The sequence below is a fragment of the Mytilus galloprovincialis genome, chromosome 8 (assembly GCF_965363235.1).
Source record: "Mytilus galloprovincialis chromosome 8, xbMytGall1.hap1.1, whole genome shotgun sequence".
NCBI classification, from domain to species: Eukaryota; Metazoa; Mollusca; class Bivalvia; order Mytilida; family Mytilidae; genus Mytilus; species Mytilus galloprovincialis.
The window spans coordinates 3524563-3545475 of NC_134845.1; the positions used below are offsets into that span (position 1 = coordinate 3524563).

At 33.8% G+C, this 20913-nt stretch overlaps 1 long non-coding RNA gene across 1 annotated transcript; it reads left to right on the forward strand.

The window, feature by feature from the left end:
* Positions 1 to 268: 268 nt before the first annotated feature.
* On the forward strand, positions 269 to 13080 carry LOC143084892 (uncharacterized). Its single transcript, XR_012981201.1, has 3 exons — positions 269 to 414; positions 3049 to 3244; positions 12834 to 13080. It is a non-coding gene; the product is annotated as an uncharacterized LOC143084892 (long non-coding RNA).
* The last annotated feature ends 7833 nt before the right edge of the window (positions 13081 to 20913 follow it).

The window sequence follows — 20913 nt, forward strand, 5'->3', positions numbered from 1 at the left end:
GAAGTCTAATTTGGCAATCAAATTAGAAAGATCATATCATAGGGAACGTGTTTACTAAGTTTGAAGTTGATTGGACTTCAACTTCATCAAAAACTACCTTGACCAAAAACTTTAACCTGAACGAACGGACGGACGGACCAGAAAACATAATGCCCCTCTAATCGTAGGTGGGGTATAAGAGTATAACAATGCATTTGGTTCTGTTTGCTTCATTCCCGCCAAAATCGTCCTTTTGGCGCCGTTTGTGACGTTGTCAGTGCTCCTCTGTATTGTGACGTTACCATGGACCATTGACGTTCTACACAATAAACAAGTTTTGTGTGTAGAAGCCATTATTGTCCCTTTAGCAGCAAGAGGGTGGGTTACATTCAGTGATGAATATTCAAATATCGATACTAAGTGTATTTGTTTATGGTAAGTTGAATACTAAACCTGAATGCTATGAAATATGCTTAGTTTCGTTATAAATGCATACCCATAGGTTCACATAGACGTTACACACGATATTCAGTACACACAGACACTTGTTTCTATGCACCTTAATTTATAATGGCTTATTGCTATTTGTCCGCCATTACTGGATATCACTCAAGTTCCCGTAAAATTTTGACGTCATAAAATAAAATATCTGACGCCACAATGGAAAAGTGATTGTTGTATGCGTCAAAAGTTCAAGGGGCCGGGTCAGCCGGGATTAGCAATAAGGTGTATCCATAGGAAGGTCGACTATCCATATAAACAGATATTTTATGTAAAGTTTGTGAGTAAGAGACCCGGTTTACACATCAATTACCTCTAGAAAAAATGTGTTTAATCCTTATAATTCTTCAGCCAAGCATACGCCATTATTAATTTACATTATTTGGTTGACGGCTACTATATTTACCATCAAAAGCACAATGGCATGTCGTAACTAAGGAGTACGTCGCCATCTTGACTTTCTAAAAACCATAAATGTCCGATAAATGCAACAGAATCTAAAATGAAATAGCACCTACCTCAAAAACTTCATTTTAATTAGATATTATCCGAATTTGAAGCGTACACGTTACGAAATAATCTTTCCCTTGAAAACTTTCATTCGTGTGACGTCGTGTTTTTCCTTGACGTAAATTCGCCAAATGATGCAAATCCTTCATGAAATTTCGCGGAATTTTAGTAAAATTTTATTTTTATACATTTTCGAAGCTTTAGGGCATTTATTTTATTTCTTCTTTTTTTTGTTAATATGCATTAGAATAGAAACAACTGGTATGCAATTGTTTTATAATCTCAATTTGCTGAAAATCCCAGTATCCTAGCAAGAATGTGTATCGCGCATGAATAGATTACGAATTCAAAGTAGTTTCGGAAATATGGTTTATCAAAGTGTAAACCAAGATAAATATTGTAATTGACCAATCCAGTTCAAGTATTTATAGATATGCAAATGATAAAAGAATTATATTGATATGGATAGTCGACCTTCCTATGGATAGAAAAAAGTGCCTGTGTCAGTACAGCTGATTTACAGTATTTTTTCAAAATTCCTCAAAAATATAGCTATATGCTTTAAGACCTTACTATCTATTACTTTACGAGAATTGTCCATACATTTTATATACAGATGGATAACGTGTAAAGTATGTTGGAATGTACTGAGATTAACCCTCTTGCTGCCGAACGTTTTTCAAGGTTGCATTTCAGGGTCATTTCATATGCAGTAAAATACGACAGCTCGACGTCTGTGACGTCACATGTTAAACAACGACGTCATTCGATATATGACATCACGATATAATGACCGTTACATTTGGGACCCATTGGAGAAAAACATAACACTATTTAATCTTCGGTATTTTAATTAAAAGAGATACAGCATTGTATTGATGAGAAGCTGGTATAAATTTAACCATGGACATATGTGTCCCTCCGGCAGCAAGAGGGTTACATTTAAGGGCATACGATACAGTTTTGAATATGCATTAAACTTGCCACTGGACATAAATTATGTGTGAAATGCTATTTGAAATCGTTATTTATTTCACATGTGACTACAGAAATCTTCCAAGTGTCGTCCATCTTTTCCAAATATTCCTTTGACATCTAACGCCTCTCAATTCTTTTTTTGGGGGGGTATGGGGGAGGCATGAACACGAGTGATTCGTAGAGTAATCATATTTATTGAAATATTAAACGTTAATAAAATAACGCTAGTTGAAAATCATCCAAAATTTTAGATCAGTTGCTGACTGTCGAACTCGGAGAAAATTTAGCACTGTATTATATTGCACATAATACTCAATCTTTCTTTAAAGCTTTGTTCAGGCTAACATAATTTGGGCGCACAAAGTACGGAAACTTAAGTAATTTTTTAGTCATATTTATATTAGTAAATTCAAAATTGGTACCTCTATCAAAATTTATATAATATTTAAGAAATTACTGTACTATTTTTTCTTTCTATGAAGAAATAACATCACAAATGTGGTGCTCACTGAATTACCCACGTGGTCATTCCTTATAACTTAATTCTAAATTCCATTTTAAAGGAGTAAATCATGAAAAAAAACGTTGATGACGTCATGATCACATGACAAAATTGTGTCTATGAGCTGATAGACAAAACTTTGATTTTCAGCCAATCAGATGACGTGTTACATCAACGATCGATTAAATTATTAGTACATAAACAAATTCTTCAATCCAAATATGTTTTTGAATGGTAACAGTTAAAGTCTGAAATCACGACATTTTAAAGGGTAATGTCCGGTATATTTTAAACATTGCCACAAAACCCAGGTTCAACCCACCATTATTTTTCTTAAATTGTCCTGTACCAAGTCAGAAAACGGCCATTGTTATATTATAGTTCGTTTCTGTGTGTGTGTTACATTTTAATGTTGTGTTGCTGTTGTGTCGTAGTTCTGCTTTTATCATTTGATGCGTTTTCCTTAGTTTTAGTTTGTAACCCGGATTTGTGTTTTTTTTCTCAATCTATTTATTAATTTCGAACAGCGGTATACTATTGTTACCCTTATGTATATCAAGTTGCTTGTAAAATTTCAGTGCTTCTACTAAAGACATATGATGGAAAACTGACATACAACTATTTTGATGAGATGGCGCAATCATTTTGTGCGGGTCACAATTATGGGGTGGTGATGGCTATTCGAAGAAACTGTCCGAGTCGGAGATCTTGCAACGTTATATGTGCTGCAAAAAGGGTCGACATACTGTATACACACCACATAAAGAAGAGGCGGTGAGTAACTGAGTACCTTAGTTGTCATGTATATGTAACTGTAAGATTAAAGATAAGTGGCGGATTCAGAGGGGGGGGGGGCGTAGAGGGCGTATGCCCCCCTTTGCCCTGACTTTTTTCTTTTTTTTTTTGTTAAATGATTAATCAGACTAGACTTCATTTGGACTTTGCCATTTCCCGTGTATTTAATTTTTATACGACAATTCTTTACTTATAAAGATATTTTAGCTGATATTTACTGATTGTCAAAGTCATGTGATTTGCTATGGTGGAGGCCTAGTGACCATTGCGTTGAAAAAACGTCACTCGGTCATTTTGAAATTCAAATTACAGTAACACATTGCTTAGACTGAGGATGTCATGACAATCATGAAACCTTCAAAGCGACCAAGGATTGAGCAAGAACGTATTTACTTCTATTTCACTATTCCACCAAACAGAAAGTAATAGTAAATACTCTATAGATTATTACACTCTCATGAAAAAATGTTCCACCATATTATTTACCTACGAAAACATGTTTAACCCCAAATGCCCCAACCTATAGACGTATTTACACTTGTATGCAAATTTGTCCGCCATTACGTAAAATCACACAGGTTCCCGTAAACTTTGACATCATAATTTAAAATATGACGTCACAATTTAAAAGTGATCGTTGCTTGACGTCAAAAGGTGATTCGGAGTAGATCTAAGGTCATTCGGAGGCAAGATTCAGCTAAATACCAAAAGTGTAAATACGTTTATTTTATAAATAACAAATTGAATATTAATGATCCCCAGTCAGTATTTATAAGCTCTAGAAAGATTTCAAGTCTCAGGTACGAACCATTTAATTTGAGGTGGCAGTCTGAGATATTTGAGAGAAAAAAAATTTGACTCTGATTCTTGCCTTAAGCAAAACTCAGTTCTGACCGTATCTGGATTGAAACAATAGTCTTGTCCACTTTTTTGCTATTAGAAACAAAAATTTCCAACACAATTATTTAGCATTAAATGAACATGATGAAAAAAACGGGCGTATTTTTTTTTTTGTGGCCGAGGTTTGCATGTCTGACCGGAATACAACAACAAATGGAAGTTTTTAACGACCTTGACTGGCTATAAGCCCTTGCACGGTCGGCCTTGTCTGACCGGAATGTCTGTTTCGCCGGACTTATATATTGAATACTTTTTTCAAGACCAGACTGTAACCTGCCTGCTTGGTGTGGTCTTTAGGTCTCCATTTGTCGACCGTTATTCATAAATTCGTTGTCATTTCAGACTATTTCGTAGCCTTTGGTTGATTTGGAACCCCTCACTTTCCTTAGTTTTGTTGGGTGAAACATATCAACCAAACATTTGGATAAAAACTGCATGTTTGTCTTTTTAACTCGTGTCGGTCGTATTGTAAATTTCATCGAATAGCCCGGCGTATATCTTGTTTACAAGAAGAAATCTGTGAGGTTATGACAACTTAACTTGCAACAAACCGGCGAGAATTTCCATGTCTATTTTTTACTGACAAATCCCACATCAAATATATCAGTACATAGCTTTGGATCCATGCTGTCATTATATGATAGACAATTAATAGGGAGAATACAGCATCAAAAATGTCCAACCCTTACACTTTACAGCAACTATAAAATAAATATAATACATGCCCTACGCCAGGAAACCGTTTAAATAGTACATATACTGACACTAATTTTATGTTTTTTTAGCCCAAAAAGGTCCAAAAAAATTTTCGCCTCGCTCCGCTCGGCGACCTTTGACATTTCAGCCCCCCCTTTTCAAAATTCTGGATCCGCCCCTGAAGATGGCAGCCAATGATTTTTGTCTTCAGTATCGACATAATCATAGCCCCCTGGCAATGTGCAGTTTCTAACCATGGTACAACCATGGTCGTATGGAGTTGGTTGATCATGGTTTGACAAAATTGTTAATTGGCCGATCATGGTTAACCATGGTTTTGATGACTCATGTCAACTTGAACTGTTTAATTCGATAATATTTAAGGGAGTTCGATCGCTTCTCAGTTTCAAAATAATAAGCTTTTCAAAACACTAGTTTATATTGATAGGAGATTGACATAGGAATCAAAATAGCAAAAAAATATATAAGTCAATGTAAAATTGAGAAAGAAAATGGGGAATGTGTCAAAGCGACAACAACCCGACCATAGAGCAGACAACAGCCGAAGGCCACCAATGGGTCTTCAATGTAGCGAAAATTCCCGCACCCGTAGGTGTCCTTCAGCTGGCCCCTAAAAAATATGTATACTAGTACAGTGATAATGGACGTCATACTAAACTCCGAATTATACACATATATATATATGTTTTTCGAGATAATAGCCATTGAAATTTTGGCGAGAATGTTCTCTCTTGACTTTTCATAGCTTTATCATTGACGAGTTTAAGTTCTCAAAAACTATTAAAAAATAATTAAAATTTTACAAGACTTTAACAGATGGCTTATCATTGCACATGTGAAAGATTTATAAAAAGAAAAATGGGGGCCAATGGGCATTTTTTTAAGGCATGACATCAGACTCGGAATTCTCTTGAACTGAATTTTAATGTGCGTATTGTTATGCGTTTACTTTTCTACATTGGCTAGAGGTATAGGGGGAGGGTTGAGATCTCTCAAACATGTTTAACCCCGCCGCATTTTTGCGCCTGTCCCAAGTCAGGAGCCTCTGGCCTTTGTTAGTCTTGTATTATTTTAATTTTAGTTTCAATTTGGAAATTAGTATGGCGTTCATTATCACTGAACTAGTATATATTTGTTTAGGGGCCAGTTGAAGAACGCCTCCAGGTGCGGGAATTTCTCGCTACATTGAAGACCTGTTGGTGACCTTCTGCTGTTGTTTTTTTTCTATGGTCGGGTTGTTGTCTCTTTGGCACATTCTCCATTTCTATTCTCAATTTTATTCAAATGGATAAAACCAGAGGATTCCGAAAATCTGACAAAAATTCTAAAACATGACAAGCGAACATCCTTAATGCAAAAAAAAACAACCTTATATAGAAATAACAAAAATGTTGTATGATTGACAATGAGGCAACTCTCAGCCACATAACAAGTTTCGAGTTGTATATCGAGTTTGAGTAACATATAAAGGTAGAGTTCCGAGTTACAATTCGACTTCAACTTTGAATTTGAGTTACCTTTTGACGTTGAGTTCGAGTTAAACCTTATTTGAGTCTCGTTTAGATTAAGATTTGGAGTTGAAATTCGAGTTATATAATATGAGTTCTATTTAATTTTTTTTATCGCGGATCACGGGCTATTGCTCGAGCTTCCGAAAAGAGGACTCAGGGATAGGTATGCGTACAAAAGATAAACAATGTTGCAGAATACAAAACACAACATAGAAATTGAAATAAAGTTAGATGTGGTATGATTGCTACCAATATGACAATTATCCACCAGAGTTTAAATGCAGTGGATGTAAGCAATCATTGGCAACCGTACAGACTTCAACACACCGTATAGTCGGCTACAAAAGACCACCACATGAAAATTTGAAGCAATTCAAACGTGAAAACTAACGGTTTAATTCATATAAACTAAACAATCTACGGAAAACAAATATGACACACATGAAACAACGACAACCATTGAACTACAGGCTCCTGGCTTGGGGCAGGCATATAAAGAAAGTGCACGCGAAGGAGTTTAACATGTATGTAAGCCCGAAACCCTAACCTAACATCGAACTGTAGTGTAACAGCGCTAGCACAACATAAGAAGAAAATGTTAAAAATGTTTAAAGTGTCTCATTTGTTGAAAATACAGTACAAGTCTTAATTTTGATATCCTCTATGGTCCGTAGGGGGTCAGTAGTTAACCGTATAACGAATTTATCGCTTGCTTAACTTTTTCTGCTGCGTTTTGTTGAAAAACACAACAACATTAATAGATGACGTCACCTTTAACAGTAGAGTGACGTCATGAACAACATTAATAGATGACGTCACCTTTAACAGCAGAGTGACGTCATGAACCCCCTACGGATCCATTAGGGGTCACCACGTGACGGCTTTAAGCCAATCAGAACGTGATAATTTACACGCGGTGCGATAAAACAACATAACGTAATATCATTGTTCTACATAAGACAGCTGTGTCGTTCCATAGCCAGCCAACAATGGGTTGTCTGATGCGTCTAAAAATTTCAGGGCAAATAGACCATGACAATTTTACCCTATGTCAGATTTTCTTTTGATGCTTTAGTTTCAGAAATATAATCCAAAAACTGCGTTTTACCTCCATGTTCTATTTTTAGCCATGGCGGGCATTTTGGTTGATGAGCGTTGTCATCGGATTCATTTTTAAACGACTCAAAATTTTGACGGGACGTATTATGATATACAAATGTCCAACGTCCGTCTGTCCGTCGTAAACATGTCGCACCATAACTTGAGAACAACTTATCCAAATTTCATGAAACTTAACATAGTTGTTTCTTATGATGGTAAAACGATCTGTATACTTTTTGGTGAAAATAAGATTAAAACTTTTGAGTTACGGGACTTTGTAACTAAAACAGGGGTGTGTTTTTTTTTCACATGTCGCTCCGTATCTCAATAAGAATTTATGATTATTGCTTAAAAAAAGGGGGGGGGGGCACATGTCGCGCCGACCCGTCATTATCTCAAAAACGATTTATGATTATTGCTTGAAACTTTACACACTTCTTAGTTATATAAATCTTAAGATCTGTATACTTTTTAGTGATGATTCAAAATTTTATTTTAGAGTTATTGAGTTTTTTGTAAAAAAAAAGGGGGGGGTCACATGTTGCGCCGTATCTCAGAAACTATTTATGATTATTGCATAAAACTTCACACACAAGAGGACAGGCGTATCATGCGCTCGTGGCGCAGCTGTTTATTTAAACTAGATACCCTAAGGATGATTCAGGTCAAGTTTGGTTTTATTTGGCCCAGTACTTTCAGTGGATAAGATTTTTGTAAAAGTAAACGGACGACGACGGACAACTGATGCCAAGTGATGAGAAAGGCCTTTTGGGCCAGGTGAGCTACAAAGTAATACAAGGTTAATGAAAGAAGTAACAGTAAAACACTAAATGTTATAATCCTTACACTTATTCATCTCAAGCAATGACTTATAAAAAGTAATACAAGGTGCGTGTAATGTTCCGTAATAGAACGATATTTTGTAAAATCGATGCTCCAATTTCTGTTTCTCTCGCACGCTAACTTCTACACCATTAATAATAGTGCATTTGATTTTAACTAGAAATTAAACACATTACTGTTTCTGTTGTTCCTCATTTAGAAGTTTCTGTGAGATCTTCAACAAAATATCGTATAGTGAGCAATCCCAAGACGGCTGAGCCTTTTTTTTGTTACTAATATAATGCATGTCAATTATCATTTGTATTATCATTCATCATTCATCATCAAACTTTTGATTTAGATCCGATTTTCTGACATTTTATTATAGCACAGATAACTAATGATTTTTAAAAACTAAATACCGAAAATTTAGGTACATGAAGAAGTATATTTCCTAACTGAATAATTTATTTATGTTATATAAATAATGGTGTGCCGCTAATATTAACAATGATACAACTTTAATAAAAGAATAAAGTTTCAATTTCTTCCGCGTTGCACGTATTTTATCCAACAAAAGGCAATAACCAACAATATTTTTTTGTTCTTTGAAACTTTTTACAAATATGTTAGAGAAATGACGGATTGACAGCAAATACAATGCAATTTCCAATATAATTAATATTTCCAATTGGCATAACTCTTTTAAAAAATAGTTGATAGGGACTGATTTTCGAAGTGTCCGTACGATACAAGTTTTATAAAAATCTGGCAAAAATTGTCCACTTGAAAATCTAACCGGAAGGACAGACAGAGGCATGGACGTGCGATACTTTATGTACCCCGCAATGCGTCACGTGTTGGTGAAAAAAATATATAGTTATTTACCAATAAAATAACGCTATTATAATAAGAGAAGTATTTGGACTTTAAAACAGCAACTTACTCCCCCTCCAAAAAAAAAACAGCATTAAATACTGAGGAGAAAGTAAACATAACCAGAAATTAGTAGTGCTTAAATTGCTAATTAATATTCATAATTAAGACATAATCTTTCAAACAGTTTAATTGAGGTCTGAAGCTGGAATGTCAGTAACTGCTAGTAGTCCTTTGTTAATTTATATGTCAATGTCATTTTACTTAGTTTCTTTTGTTACCAATTCTGAATTGGACTCGGGCTTCTTTTAAACTGAGTTTTACTGTGCGTAATATTGTATGTTTGTTTTTTTTCTACATTGGCTAGAGGTATAGGGGGAGGGTTGAGATCTCACTAAACATGTTTAACCCCGCCGCATTTTTGCGCCTGTACCAATTCAGGAGCCTCTGATCTGGCCTTTGTTAGTCTTGTATGATTTTTAATTTTAGTTCATTTATATGTTTTGGAGTTTAGTATGACGTCCATTTTCACTGAACTAGTACACATTTTTGTTAAGGGACCAGCTGTAGCCCAACTCCGGGTTGGGGATTTCCTCGATTTGTTAAAGACCGTTTAGTGGCTTTCGGCTGTGTTTTGCTCTTTGGTCGGGTTGTTGTCTCTTTGACACATTCACCATTTCCATTCTTAATTTCATTAATGAAAGAAGTAAGGTAAAAACTTAATGTTATAACCCTTACATTTTCTAATCTCGGACTCGATCAATGACTGATAAAAAGAAATCCAAGGTTAATGGTAGAAGTAACAGTAAATCACTTAATGCTATAACCCTTACATTTTCTCATCTCAATTAATGACTAATAAATATGTAACACTCAGAAACGTGTCCTTCCCCCCAAACGTGTCCGATTCCCCCAAACATGTCTAGTTGAAAACTGCGCCAAAGCGTGTCATTTGTATAAACGCCCAAACGTGTGCATTTCTCAACTAACCCCCAAACGTGTCCAATCCCCAAAACGTGTCCATATCAAGCGTTATTTGGTTATTGCTATTTCATTAACGTATACTAATTTTACCATTTCATTAAAAATATACATAAGCACGTTAGTACTTTTTCAAAACGGAAGAATTAAACTAGCTTAAAGTGGGGGCGTCATTTCGGCTATTTCGTTTGTAAATTGTAAGCAAACATGTTGAGTTAAACAGTACAGTTAACGGGTCAAAGTGTCCCTTTCTCTGCGCGTTAAAACTTTAATGTTCTCTCTAATTATGCATGAAATACTGACAACTGGACAATTCGCAATCAACAGTCTAAAGTTAATTTATTCAGTAGAACTGAAAAAAACATTAAAACTTGTATGTTTTCTCTAATTTGCATGAAATACTTGCAACTGGACAATATGCAACCAGCAGTCTAGAGTTTATCTTAACAAAAGAACAGTAAAATCATTAAAACATGTATGTTAAAATGTAAAAAAAAAACAAACAAAAAAAAACCAGGTAGCCTATGTTCTCTCTAAATAGAACTGTAAAAACATTAAAACTAAATATGCATGACATACTTGCAACTGAACAATACACGATCATCAGTTTAAAGTTTAGTTTAAAGTTAATGTGTATAGTACAACTGTAAAAACATTAAAATTTGCAAAACTATTGTGCGCTCTAAATATGCATAAAGTACTTGCAACTGGACAATACGTAATCAACATTCTAAAGTTTATTTATACACTACAAAATAAATTTGCATTTAAAACCGGCGTTGATCACATAACAGTAATATTCATAAAAAAAAAAGAATCTATAAAACTTATGCATGAAATATTTGGCACTGGACGTTATGTTTCTTATCGTGTGTCTTTAGTGATGGTGGAAACCTAAAATTTATTAAAAACCAGGATAACAAGTTTATAATTTGATGGGCTTTTGAAATACACACAAACTATTGACAAAAGTAAAAAAAAATACTGTTAAAACCCCGCCATTCAATATTCGGATAAATTTAAAAGGCATCATCGGAGTTTATAAGTACAAAATAGTTATCAAAGTTAACGATTAATTCAACTCCAGAACTATGTGTATGTTCGCTCTAAACGAATATGAAATACTTGAAACTGGACAATAAACAACTGCAGTCAAAGTTACTTAATAATAACAGATTAATTTTGCAATTATTATAATCATTAAAAACCTACATCGAACTAACTTAATCTGATAAATGACATCTTCATCACGTGTGTCTCCCATCATATAATTTGCCGTAAACGTTATCAGCGATTTTGTTTAAGAGATACATGTAAAAGCGCTAAAAGACGTTTAACGTTTTGGCGTTAAATATTGGACACGATTTGGCGAATAACAATTATCGGACACGTTTGGGAAATATTGTACATTTCGGACACGTTTAGGGAGAAAAGACACGTTTGGGAGAATTGGACACGTTTGGGGGGAAGGACAAGTTTGGGAGTGTTACAATATATATATATATATATATATATATATATATATATATATATATATATATATATATATATATATATATATAGGTTCTTACATTGATACCAGTGGAGTATTGGATATATCGAATCGAGATAGTTAAAATCAATTGGCGAGGACTTTAAAATTGATAATTTAACTATCTAGATTGGATAAATCCTATAATCAACGAGTAACTATGTAAGAGTCTGTTTCTATAATGATTAAAAAAAAAACTTTCATTTTTTGTTCTTCGAATGCCTTCCACATTCCACAATGTTGTCAATTTCTTGCCTGTTAGCATATTTTGATTCATCCAGTGAGATGATAAAGGTTATGACCCTTAAACTTATCCAATCATAGTAACTATGTAAGAGTCTGTTTCTATAATGATTAAAAAATAAATGATTAAAAAGTAAACTTTCATTTTTTGGTTAAACAAAAATCCCCTTCGAATGCCTTCCACATTCCACAATGTTGTCAATTTCTTGCCTGTTAGCATATTTTGATTCATCCAGTGAGATGATAAAGGTTATGACCCTTAAACTTATCCAATCATCTTCTGAGATCACCGGCAACCACACGTTGATTAATTTTTTTTATACAATGGATTCAGAAATGTTAACTTGCCACAGAATTAGAGAAAAAGTAATGCAAGGTTAATTAAAGAATTAAAAGTAATGTTATGACAGCAGTATAATAGATAAGTACAAAAAACAAAAATAGACAGATCTGAAGCTCTATACAGCAACAGAGTAAACAGTATTGCAAAATGGAAAATACACCTGATAAATTTCACACAAGAAGGGCTTTTTTTTTATTTTTCATCAGGACCGCCCATAACCAAAACATTAAAGTCAAGGATGTATAAATACCTCAAAACGTGAGGAACTATATGATCAAAGGAACCGAACTGGAACGTTTGAAATCCTCAGAACAAACCTGGTCCACTGTTCCATATAGAAAGAAAAAAAAACAAAGGAAAGGACCATTTAAGTCTTGTTTCAAACTATAAATTAGCGAATTGCTGTTTATCGTATAAAATGCACACCAATATAAATATGATTACAATGTATCAGTGCAGGATCTTTGTTTATTATGTTGCTAACTGTTTCAACTCCATACAATACATTTTTCCAACATTCAACCAAATATTTCTTAATTTCAGTGTTAGTTGCTATGCTGTATACAAAATTCGTAAAAATTTTAAGAAGCTCCAGGACAATCCCCGGAGATCCCAGCCTGACGCGGAGAGAGTAATCTTTCAATCCTCCGGCTATGGTAAAGGAGGATGTGCACAAATAGAAAAAGGCAGACGTTGTGGACCTGGACCAAACTACTGCTGTTGCAATGCTTTCTGAACAAACTGAAAAGGGCAATCTCAATTATTATCAATAAATTAAACTTATCCTATATTTTTGCCTTTTTTTAATATTCATATATTGCCACATAGTGACACTTCGCATATATTCCAAATGTCGCAACTACAATCCAGTTCCCTTTTCCCCGAGTGTGACCTATCGAATTAGACTTATCTCCGGGTTTGTACATACATGAGCAACACGACAGGTGCCACACGTGGAGCAAGATCTGCTTACCCTCCCGGAGAACATAAGATAACCCCTATTTTTTGGTTCGTGTTGCTCAGTCTTTAGTTTTCTATGTTATTTTTTGTGTACTTTTGTTTGTGTTTTCTGTCTCCCATGTCACGCGATTGAAACATCAACTATCTACAGTTAAGACAATTTTTGTACAGTATTGCCGAAAACCGAACATCAGATCCATGTTATGACTTATATGTTTATAAAGGAAGTAACCAACAGCCATATATATAGGGTATATTGGGATAGGGGAGGTTAATTTGACCCTTTTATTAATTATGACAGAATGTTGATTGGATATATGCGATTTTTGAAGTACAACATATGGCGTATTAAAATTGGTATTCTAATGCAACAACATTTGTAACGTTCATTTTGATTGGATAACGTCACTTATTTACATGACATCAATTGACAATTGATGCTATGGGACGTACGCGCAAGCACAGACGGCATATGACAGATTTTAAATATATGTTTTAACGTTGTTTTCTGTCAGTTTCATTAGAATGGAGATAACAATATTGTATTTTAAGCTCCGACGGCATCAATTGAGGATTTGATGGTCGCAAATACCCGTTTACTGTCTCCGCTAACGCGTCTCCAGTAAACTTAATTTGCGACCATCAAATCCCCAATTGATGCCGTCGGAGCTTAAAATACAATACAGTTATCTCCTTAATACCCCCCCCCCCCCCCTAAATTCGCACACAACATTGAAACTTTGAAAGAAATAAAAATATCTATTTACCAAAATAATAACTGACTCGACAGCTGCTTCATATATCATATCTTTATCAGGTACATACATGTATATAATAAAATGTGATGCATATCGAGATATTTAAGTCAATTTGTCCTGGATATTAACCTGTTAGTTGCTTCATTTATTTTTTTTTTGCATTAATGTCATCATTTAACTGGACATTGCCGTTTTTACAACAAAAAAATACCATTGAAAAGCTGGAAGTAGATATAAGAAGATGTGGTATGAGTGCAAATGAGACAACTCTCCATCCATATCACAATTTATAAAAGTAACCATTATGGGTCAAAGTACGGTCTTCAACACGGAGCCATGGCTCACACCGAACAGCACGCTATAAAGGGCCCAAAAAAGGGGGAGATCCGTATGCGCCAAAAATGCGTCCTTTTGCGCCACAACTTTTTTTCTCCAATGCTACGTTTGCGCAACCGGTTTTAAAATTACATGGTATCATTTGCGCCAAAAATAAAACATACGATTACGCCAATTATGACTTCCCTTCTCCTTTATTCGGGCTTGGAGCCGGCAGTTTACGTGGAAAATGTTGCTGCATGGTTACTTCCCAATTTAATGTATGTAGATAAACTCATCATAGATACCAGGACTAAATTTAGTATATACGCCAGACGCGCGTTTCGTCTACAAAAGACTCATCGGTGACGCTCGAATCCAAAAAAGTTTAAAAGGCCAAATAAAGTAAGAAGTTGAAGAGCATTGAGGACCAAAATTCCTAAAAGTTTTTCCATCTAAGGTAATCTATGCCTGAAGGAGAAAAGCCTTAGTATTTCAAAAAATTCAAAAATTTGTAAACAGTAAATTTGTTAATATAACCATATCAATGACAATTCATGTCAGCACAACAAGTGCTTGTAACTTGTAACTAGTAGCTTGTAGATGTTAATATAACGACTCTCCGTAGACAAAAAGAAGACTACTGGATTAGACAATTGGGAACTACAACACCGTATGGCTGCAATGACAAAATTGATGGTATAGGTATTCTATCTAGTCCTTCGTGTAACTCGGTGAATGTGATGAATATTTTCAACTCGACTCCTCGACGTAGACGCAGTCATGGTCATCGTCATTATACATCACCTTCTCTGCATGATGTCTCTATTAACGACTTGCTGCCATTCATACAAAAGCCGTTAGGTATTCATCACATTCGCACGAAACTTTATTCATTACCCCTTTCAAAAATTTCATTCTCTGTTCAATTTATGTTTGGAATCCACTGTTACAAACCCTCATTCAAACCAATACAAACTTCAAGCTATAATTTCGGATATTGCAAGTCACAGACTTTTCAAGCCAGTTCGCATTGGAAAAGATGAAAAAGAGAAAAGATCTTTTCTAAATCTTTCCTTTGCCAACAAAGGTCTCGATGGCGTCAACCTAGACAATATCCTTCATCATAAATTAGTTCAATCGAAAATACCTCCTTATTTCAAAGACCAGTCTGTACCAATAATTTCTTATACCTATACCAAACCTATTGCAACTAAAATTTTCAATTACAAACGCTTTTTGCAGAATCTCGATATTGACGACTTCAAGTCTAAACCTCCTGATTGCACTTGTGCTAGTTCCCAATTCACATATAATCCTGCTGGCCACGTTATTACCGGTGACCTTAACATTGTTAATAACACTTCTCTACGAAATGTGTTATCGAAAGGTCCGAAATATCGTGAGCCTAAATCCATCAATTGGAAATACAACTTTAAAATTTTGATGGATTCAGTCGAGGATTATGCCAGGCAATGGGCTAAACGTGAAAAGGAAGACGTAGACAATCTATCCGAATGGATTAAGGCAGTGAGGTCGTTAATACAAATCAGAATTAAGAAACTGAATGGGTCCATCAATGCCCATGCTACGTCAATCTTTAAAGACCCAAATGTTGCTAAACACTTATCAAACCTCCATGATAAATATGTTGTTGTCCCCGCAGACAAAGCCCCAAATAACATCGTTTTTGTCTGTAAAAGTCACTACATTAATTGCTTGATAAACGAATTGGGTATAGACAATTCACTTGGAAACTCAACATATACCCTCACGACACTTACTAAAGAGGAAATCCGGGATAATCATAGGTCTGTTCTTTGTTCCTTTGGTAATTCAACCAAAGATGAAGAACTGGATCTTCCATCACTGTATTGGATACCTAAACTACATAAGTGTCCTTACAAACAACGGTATATTGCTGGGTCTTCCAAGTGCTCCACGAAACCTCTTTCTAAATTATTAACATCTATTTTATCAGCAATTAAAGACGGGCTTCAAAGTTATTGTGAAACTGCCTATTCTAGAGGTGGCGTGAATCAGATGTGGATACTTAAAAATTCCAAAGATCTTTTAGAGTACATACAATCTAACTCTCTTTCATCTTGTAACAGTATTAAAACATTTGACTTTTCTACTCTTTACACAAGTATTCCACATTCCAAACTAAAAGACAAATCGAAAGAGTTGGTATTACTTTGCTTCATAAAAAAGAATGGCCAACGTAGATACAAGTATCTTTTCTTAGGGAGGGATAAATCATACTTTGTTAAGAATCACTCTGATTCAAACAAAAAATTCTCTGAAACCGATATTATCAAGATGCTTGATTTCTTGATTGACAACATATTTGTAACGTTCGGAGGACGTGTTTTTCAACAGACTGTCGGCATCCCAATGGGAACAAATTGTGCCCCTCTACTTGCCGACTTGTTTCTTTATTATTATGAGGCTGACTTCATGCAGGAACTTCTTAGGAAGAAAGATAAGAAGTTAGCAATATCCTTTAACTCTACTTTTCGCTATATAGATGACGTTCTTTCACTAAACAATTCAAAATTTGGTGACTTTGTGGAACGCATCTATCCCATCGAATTGGAGATAAAGGATACTACAGATACAGTTAAGTCGGCTTCATATCTTGACTTACATCTAGAAATTGACAATGAGGGTCGGTTGAAAACAAAACTTTACGACAAAAGAGATGATTTCAGCTTTCCAATTGTGAACTTTCCATTTCTAAGTAGCAACATTCCAGCAGCACCTACATACGGGTTATATATCTCCCAATTGATACGATATTCCCGTGCTTGCATTTCCTATCATGATTTCTTGAAAAAGGGTTACTGCTCACAAGGAAGCTATTAAACCAAGAGTTCCAAATGGTGAAGTTGAAATCATCCCTTTGTAAATTTTACGGACGCCATCACGAGTTGGTTGACCGATATGGAATAATTGTTTCACAAATGATATCGGATATGTTCCTTACGTCGTAACTACAATCCCTTCCCTTTCATGAATGTGACCTACCCGAATTAGACTATTTACCGGATTTGTAATCACATAAGCAACACGACGGGTGCCACATGTGGAGCAGGATCTGCTTACCCTTCCGGAGCACCTGAGATCACCCCTAGTTTTTGGTGGGGTTCGTGTTGTTTATTCTTTAGTTTTCTATGTTGTGTCATGTGTACTATTGTTTTTCTGTTTGTCTTTTTCATTTTTAGTCATGGCGTTGTCAGTTTGTTTTAGATTTATGAGTTTGACTGTCCCTTTGGGATCTTTCGTCCCTCTTGTAACTTCCCTTTATTATAAAAAAAAAAAACAACAACATTGACGGATGAATCAAACAATAGATATTCATCAAATTACAAATTTCGGATCATTGAATGTGACCAAATAGAATTTTTTTTTTACTTTTGCTATTTAACATGGTGTAAAAAGCAGAGGTGGAGGTTAATGCGAACGTAAAACGCATTCAACCGAACCAGAGTGTGTTTGTTTCAGATCATGATACCTTGACCATGATATATTGTTCGCTGTTGTTTATCTTTTTGGATGTCTTTTCCCCAGGAAACGTATAAAAAGGGTAGGCATTCCGGCAATTTAAAAAAAACAACACCCCAAAATATCCGATACCGAATACCGTGGACAAACCAAATCATTCAGGAATGTTTAGCTCAGGTATACTCCATACCAAAAGATTTAAAACACGTATATGAAACATTTCAGAACAAAAATTTCGGAATTGTACAGCCAAAACAGATGAACGCTAAAACGTAAGAAGACAAATAATGTCAAATGAACGATATCGGATATACAATTTGATTACATTTTAAAAAGGATTAACTAAAGGGATGAGCTTTAAAGTTTTCACGTTTTTGGCGTATGGTATGAACTGGTATATGTAGATGCCATTTTATGTGAGTAATGTTTTTTATTTGTACTCCATATAGTTTATGGCACGCCGTTATTATATTCATTCAATTTCGAGATATCTTATTTAGTTAAATAAGATATCTTATAAACTAATTGAGATATCTTAATAACAAAATGAGATATCTTATATATTAATTGAGATATCTGATTTATTAAATAAGATATCTTATATATTAAATAAGATATCTTATATATTAAATAAGATATCTTATTAAAATGTTTATAAAGATATCTTATTAAATATATAAGATATTTTATTTAAAATATAAGATATCTCTATTAATTTATAAGATATCTTATTAACTATATACAAATATAGCCTTTGTATGAGGTCGATACAAGGATATATTGACCTGAAAGAAGTATATTGACTGAGGACGAAGTCCGAGGTCGATATACTTCTTTGGGTCGATATATCCTGTATTGACCTCATACAAAGGCTATATTTGTTATATTATTAATTTCCGATCATGTTTGTATCAAAGTCGTCATTTAGTTTTGTTGGAACTTTATAGATATTACATTGTCTCCTTGACAATAACAACATATTAGTTGTTATTTCATTTACTTTTTTTTCTTATGTATCTGAAGATTTTTTTTCTTCAAATAATCGATCACAGATATCATTTGTTTCAAAACGTTAAACAATATCCTGAAATTCATTACATGACGTCACAAAGTATATCGGTTTTTAGATATTCTAAAAATATCCGTGCAATATGCTTTTTGCAGGTCAATATGCTTTTTGCTATCCGCCGTTTTCTCTCTACCTTCGAAAATATAGTTTAACATGATGTGACTATCCCTAAACGAATCAAATTTGTTAAAATATACGAATTAATAATATTATAAGATATCTTTTATATAGTTTATAATAGAGATATCTTATTTACTTAATAAGATATCTCCATAAGTCAATAAGATATCTCTATTAGTTTATAAGATATCTCTATAAATTAATAAGATATCTCTATTAGTTTATAAGATATCTCTATTAATTAATAAGATATCTTATAAAGTATGTATTTACAAGATATCTTTATAAAGAAGTAAGATATCTTATATACTTTATAAGATATCTTATTAATTAATAGAGATATCTTATTAACTTATAGAGATATCTTTTAAACTAATAGAGATATCTTATAAACTTTTAGAGATATCTTATTAACTTATAGAGATATCTTATAAACGAATAGAGATATCTTATAAACTTTTAGAGATATCTTATTAACTTATAGAGATATCTTATTTGATTGGTTATTAAGATATCTTATTTAATATATAAGATATCTCCATAGGTTAATAAGATATTTCTATTAGTTTATAAGATATCTCTATTAATTAATAAGATATCTTATAAAGTATGTATTTAAAAGATATCTTTATAAAGAAGTAAGATATCTTATATTCTTTATAAGATATCTTATTAATTAATAGAGATATCTTATTAACTTATAGAGATATCTTATAAACTAATAGAGATATCTTATAAACTAATAGAAATATCTTATTTACTTTCAAATTGAATAAGATATCTTATAAAAATTAAAGATATCTTAACTTAATAAGATATCTTGTTAAATAAATAAGATATCTTCAGATTATAATAAATATAAAAACGGCGTGCCATAATAGTTGATTCAAAACATAAAATCTGAAATCTTCTCTTTTTTTAATAGTTTCTATTATATATATCTTTCAAACAATCAATTTGAAGAAAGGAATGTCTCGATATAAAATATATCATCTTACCATCATTATATCATTATACAATTAAGTAACAAAATACAAAATTAGGAAAATACAACATTTACAAAAGGATGGATGCACACTTAGTAAACAATGAAATGCCTACTGTTTATTTTCACAAAACCAGTCCTAACAATTTTCATGACAATGATGGTAATGAGAGGCTATTTTATAATTATTGCATCACTGAAGAGACATGTATTGTCGAAATGCGCATCTGGTGCAAGAAAATTGGTAACGTTAATTTTATTACTACCACTGGGGAGATGCCTCTGCTGGTGGACTATTAGTCCCCGAGGGTATCACCAGCCCAGTAGCCAGTACTTCGGTACTGGCATGAAAATACGGATTTTTTGTGTTATTAAAATTTGCTGTTACAAAATGATAGAAATTATTATAAATTAAGGAATGTATCTCCCTCATGCAAAGCTCTGATTCCTTTCACGGATTTGGCTATACTTTCTAGACCTTTTGGATTATAGCTCTTCATCTTTTATATAAGCTTTGGATTTCAAATATTTTGGCCACGAGCATCACTGAAGAGACATGTATTGTCGAAATGCACACCTGGTGCAAGAAAATTGGTAACGTTAATTTTATTATGTAATGATATTTACACACAAAAACGATTTTGTATGGGGCGTTTTCTTCGGGGACAACAACACATTTGTCATGGAGGTAGGACAAGTGTTTTGCAACATTATGTCTTTAAAAATTGACGTAGCGTTGGTATTGTTAGACCCATTTAGTTTCTCAATCCAGATTTGTATCAACGACCTCACAACCTTAATCCATTTGGAAAGAGTACCTATGTAAGACATAATAGTGTCATGTGAAAAAGTGTCCACCTGGACAGTTTTTCATAGAATTTTGGTATTTTACAATGTCCATTGGCATGA